Source organism: Pelophylax lessonae (genome assembly GCF_965119305.1).
Source record: "Pelophylax lessonae genome assembly, chromosome: 7".
NCBI lineage: Eukaryota > Metazoa > Chordata > Amphibia > Anura > Ranidae > Pelophylax > Pelophylax lessonae.
The window spans coordinates 14,819,167-14,825,166 of NC_138774.1; positions in this window are offsets into that span (position 1 = coordinate 14,819,167).

Genomic DNA, 6,000 nt, shown 5'->3' on the forward strand with positions numbered 1-6,000 from the left:
TATTCCATGTACTTCAATGTAGGAGACGGACAGACTGCCACTGGCAGTCTTTTCCCTTTGTTGAATCCAAACTGAAAAAAGACCGCTCCAGGTGAGATGGTGTCAGGTGCTGGTCGGATCCGTAATCCAAGTACTATTTGATCGAGAAGAAAGTGACCCCACTCCGAGATGGAAATCAAACAGGAGTATATTTATTCCACATCAAAAATAGGCATCAAACTTCAAATTGTGAGACATAGGACAACAGGTAGGCGCGTTTCACGACTGGAAATGTCGCTTACTCATTACCAAGTAAGTAAGCGACATTTCCAGTCGTGAAACGTGTCTACCTGTTGTCCTATGTCTCACAGTTTGAAGTTTGATGCCTATTTTTGATGTGGAATAAATATACTCCTGTTTGATTTCCATCTCGGAGTGTGGTCACTTTCTTCTCGATCAAATAGTCTTTTCCCTTTGTCTGTCTAGTGAGGTGTGCTGTGGATTATGTTAAGTCTGTCTGTTCCATTGGTAAATGTTAATGACCTCCCATTGTTTCTGTCCAGATGGCTAGATAATTAGTTCAGGTTAATTTTATTTTTGTATACAATTTCTTCTGCATAGGATAACGTAATCAGGCAACCCCTGACCTGTGTGTGGTAATCTGATCAGGAGGGGGGAGTCCATGCTGTATATGAATTCTGTGTGACTGTTCAATAAACGGAGATTCCAGTACAAGCTAAGTTGTTGGCTAGCTTTGTATGGGGGCGGCTGGGAAAATCTGATATCCATGTTGACGACTGGGAGGAAGCCGTATACTGACGGAAGTCCACAAGTACGGTGTGGGTTTTGGTTCTGTTACAAGAATGTATACTGACCACACCACAGAAACATAATTTTCTGCTTGTGTGAGTGGCTCACCAATTTTTCCAGAAGTCTGCACTAAGATACAAGTCATATTTCTGGCACCCCCTGCAACACAAAATGTAAGTTTTGGTGAGATACTCCCAATAGGAACACATCTAAAACGATAAGATCTGGCAACTTTCCTTATTAGGGCTCTGCAGCTGCACAGCTGATTGATAATTATGAAACCACTCCCATTAGACCCACTCAGCACAGAGGAACAAAAAATGATTTCTTCAGAATAACAAAAAGGTAGGAATCTGCAACAAAGTTTGTTACAATCCTTGTAATGTACAGAGATCACCCAGAGGGGAATGTTTTTTTTTCTCATCAAAAGTGGAGTTACACTTTAACTAATTTAAATTCAGACAAAGGTTCCAAAATTAAATTTTTTTGAATGATATTCCCCCTGTCTAGATGAGCCCGCAGATGGTTGCCACTCCTAAAAACAAAGAACAATTGACTGGCAGGACACACAGGTAGTTTTATCAGCTTTCGTTCCAAAAATAAAAAAGACACACATTGATTCATAAATCTGCTGTTTTTTTTTTTTTTTTTTTTTGGGGGGGGGGGGGTATGGCTATAACCATTTCAAATATATTCTTATTTCTGTGCATTTAGCTGCTCATTGGTTCTTCCAGACACTATAAACTTGAGCCACAATAATGTCGGATATGAAGACATTTTTCTGCTGATAAATAGATCAATGTTCTATGACATCGCCCTGTAGCTAAGAAACAGCAATGAGAGCCGTGAGCTGCATTCTAAAAACTGGGAAAGAATTCTGCTGAAGTTCATTGGATACATTGAATACATTACAAATTTTGGACACATTAGATACATTGTATATGTTGAATACATTCGATACATTGGATACATTGAATAGTTTAGACACATTGGGTACATTGCATACATTAGATACCATGAATACATAGCATATGTTAAAGAGTGACGTTACATACATTAGATACATTAGATACATTGGATACATTAGATACATTGGGTACATTGCATACATTAGATACCATGAATACATAGCATATGTTAAAGAGTGACGTTACATACATTAGATACATTAGATACATTGGATACATTAGATACATTGGATACATTGTATACATTAGATACATTGAATACATTAGATACATTGAATACTTTGGACACGTTAAAAACATTGGATACACCGAATACATTAAACACATTGGATACATTAGACACATTGGATACATTAGACACATTGGATACATTGGATACTTTGGACATGTTAAAAACATTGGATACACTGAATACATTCAACACATTGGATACATTAGATACATGAGATGCATTGGATACATTGATAAATTGATACATTATAATACATTGGATATATTGGATACATTAGATACATTGGATACATTGGATACACTGAATACATTCAACACATTGGATACATTAGATACATTAAATGCATTGGATACATTGATACATTGTATACATTAGATGCATTGGATACATTGAATACATTAGATACATTGGATACATTGAATACTTTGGACATGTTAAAAACATTGGATACACCAAATACATTCAACACATTGGATACATTAGATATATTAGATACATTGATACATTGAATACATTAGATACATTGGATACATTGGATACTTTGGACATGTTAAAAACATTGGATACACTGAATACATTCAACACATTGGATACATTAGATACATGAGATGCATTGGATACATTGAATACATTGGATACATTGAATACATTGGATACATTGGATACATTAGATGCATTGGATACATTGCATACATTACATATATTGAATACACGAGTTACATTGAATACATTAAATACAATAGATACATTGGATACATTAAATATCTTGGATACATTGAATAGTTTAGACACATTGGGTACATTAAATACATTAGATACATGGACTACATTAGATACATTGATTCATTAAATACATTGGATACATTCGATATATTGAATACATTAGATAGATTCAATACATTGCATACACTGTATACAATAAATACGTTTCATACATTAAATACATTAGATACATGGAATACGTTAGATACATTAACCACTTAGCGATCGCCCACTGCAGTTTTACGCCGGTCCTTTGACGCTAAATAACGGGGTTATGGCAGCAGATAGCTGCCATAGCCCCGGTATTTTTAAAAACGGCGGTTGAACAGCTTTCATGTAAGGGTGATCCCATGGCGGATTCACCAGGGGATCACCCTTACGGTGTGGCGGAAGAGTGTAATGTTCCGGTACCTTTGGTACCCTAAATTACTCTTTTTCACAAGTGTATGCGCCCCACCATTCTCTTTTGGAAAGGTGCGCATACACCTTTAAGACTGAAGCTGTCATCACTCAGCGCCGGACTAGATGGCTATTTAAATCGCCGGTTCTCACTCACATGTGTTCGTTCAAACACCCTTACCTGGATGCTAACTTGGCTTGAGGCTTTCGTGCTTGCAAGCATACCTCGCTGATGGAACCTCGCTGCGCTGATCCCTGCATCCCGCTTCCGGATCATCCGCTCCTCCTGAACCAACCTTCGGCTGTATTGCTATTAGTGCTAAGTACCCCGCAGGGGAACCCTCTATAAACTTATACTAAGCTTACACTATCTAGCTCTGCATAGTAAAGACTATTTATCACATCTGCATATCTAGATTGCTAGCTCTTAAGACTACTGCTACTTATTCCTGCACTGGGTTGATCTCTCTTGTATGTCCACCTGCTACTCTGTCATCTGCTACCATACATGATTGCTAAACCTACCTGCATCCATCTGCTACTGTCTTACCTTCAAGTGTCTGTCACCTACCACCTCCACTCAACCTGTTTCTTAAATCTTCATCACTGTGTTACTACATACATAAAGTCACTCTAGGAACCAGCTTGTTGAGTGTGTGTATTTACTAGCTGAATTAAGACCTTCCACACATGATGAGTCATTGAGGTTGGGAATGGTATCTCAGCATCTCTCTTACATGACTACTGAAGTGGAATATTTCTGCAGCTGAAAATCCACACCATACATGAAACGCAGGAGCGTTACAGATTGAACGAACCCACAAATGGATTCAGCAGAAATAACCACTCGGGTGACACAATTAAAACAGCAAGTAACTGCGTTAATACACGCACTTGCTGAATTAAAAGAAGACAATCAGGCTCTGTCGCAGCAGGTAATTAGACTGACACAACTTACCTCTGCTCAGTCCCCTGAACCCAAGATAAATCCCCCTTTGGTATTTACAGGCGATCGCAAAAAATTTCGCGAATTTAAAAACGCATGTGAGTTACTTTTTTTGCTAAAACCTCGTACCTACCTTACTGATCACATTAAGGTTTGTACTATTATTTCTTATCTAACAGGCGATCCTCGAGCCTGGGCAGACTCTCTTTTTGAGAAAAACGACCAGCTTCTCAACTCCTATGCCTTGTTCCTATCAGAACTCACTAGCCTATATGATGACCCCAATAGACAGAGTACTGCCGATCTTCAATTAAGATCCTTGAAACAAGGAAGGAGGCCTGTAGAAGACTTTGTCGCGGAATTCAAGAGATGGACCCTTGATTCAGAATGGAATGATGCATCTCTGAAAACCCAATTTAGGCTTGGCCTATCAGAAGCCGTTAAGGACGAGCTCGCCCGAGCGGATCTACCAAAAACCCTGGATGCATTAATACAACTCAGTATTACCATAGATAGAAGACTACGAGAAAGAAAGGCTGAGAAAATGGGAATGCCATTATCCGTTTCCTCTCGGATTCCGGCCGTTAACCCCGTTCCTATGGAGGTAGGAACCATACGCCCACCGCTATCAACTATGGAAAAAGCCAAAAGACGATATGAAAATCTCTGCTTGTACTGTGCATCCCCGGATCACAAGATAAATGTCTGTCCCCTAGTCAACAAAAAGAAGGGTGAGTGTTCACATGTCCTCCTAGGGGGATTGACAACTTCAATCACTAACCCTTACATTTTTGTTTGTTTGACATTACAGTGGGACCAGAACAGGATCACTACTAAGGCCATGATTGACACAGGATCTTGTGGAAATTATATTGATATATGTTTTGCTGCTTCAAATAAAATTCCTATTATTTCTAAACTTAAACCTGTCTCAGTAAGTCTTATTACCGGTGTTCCGTTATCCTCTGGTCCGATCACCGATCAGACACAAGCACTTCTAGTCACTATTAACGAGTCTCATAGGGAGACTACTACCTTCGATTTAATATCTTCACCCCACTTTCCCATTGTGTTGGGACTTCCCTGGTTACACACACACCAACCAACCATAGATTGGAAGGAACGGTCCTTGGCCTTCCTCTCTTGCTATTGCGAGGATACGTGTAACCTCCCGTCTTCCGGGAAGATTCTGTCTATGGTGACAGATGAGATTGCACCACTATGTTATCAGGATCTTTCTGAGGTTTTTCTTGAGAAAAATGCTCAAGCATTACCTCCTCATCGAGACTATGATTGTAGCATTGATCTACTCCCAAATAGCAAATTGCCGTTCGGTCATGTTTATCCTCTTTCACAGGATGAACTTTCCCACCTCAAAACCTATTTGGATGAGAACTTGGAAAAAGGTTTTATTAGACCTTCCACTTCTTCTACAGCAGCAGGACTCTTTTTTGTTCGCAATAAGGACTCAAGTCTCAGACCTATCATCGACTACAGGAAATTGAATGCTATCACAATAAAAGATCGCTATCCTCTACCGCTTATCCCTGAGCTCATTGAGCAGGTGCGTGGAGCTACCTATTTTTCAAAATTGGACCTGAAAGGAGCATACAATCTCATTTGAATCCGTGATGGAGACGAGTGGAAGACTGCATTCAGAACCAGATACGGATTGTTCGAATATCTTGTGATGCCATTCGGGCTATGCAACGCCCCTGCAGTTTTCCAACGATTTATAAACGATATTTTTAAAGACTTACTAGATGTCTGTGTTGTGGTATATCTGGACGATATACTTATATATTCACGATCCCTGTCTGAACACATAAGACATGTAAGACTTGTACTATCGAGATTGCTTGCACATAACCTTTATGTGAAACTGAAGAAATGCTTGTTTCATA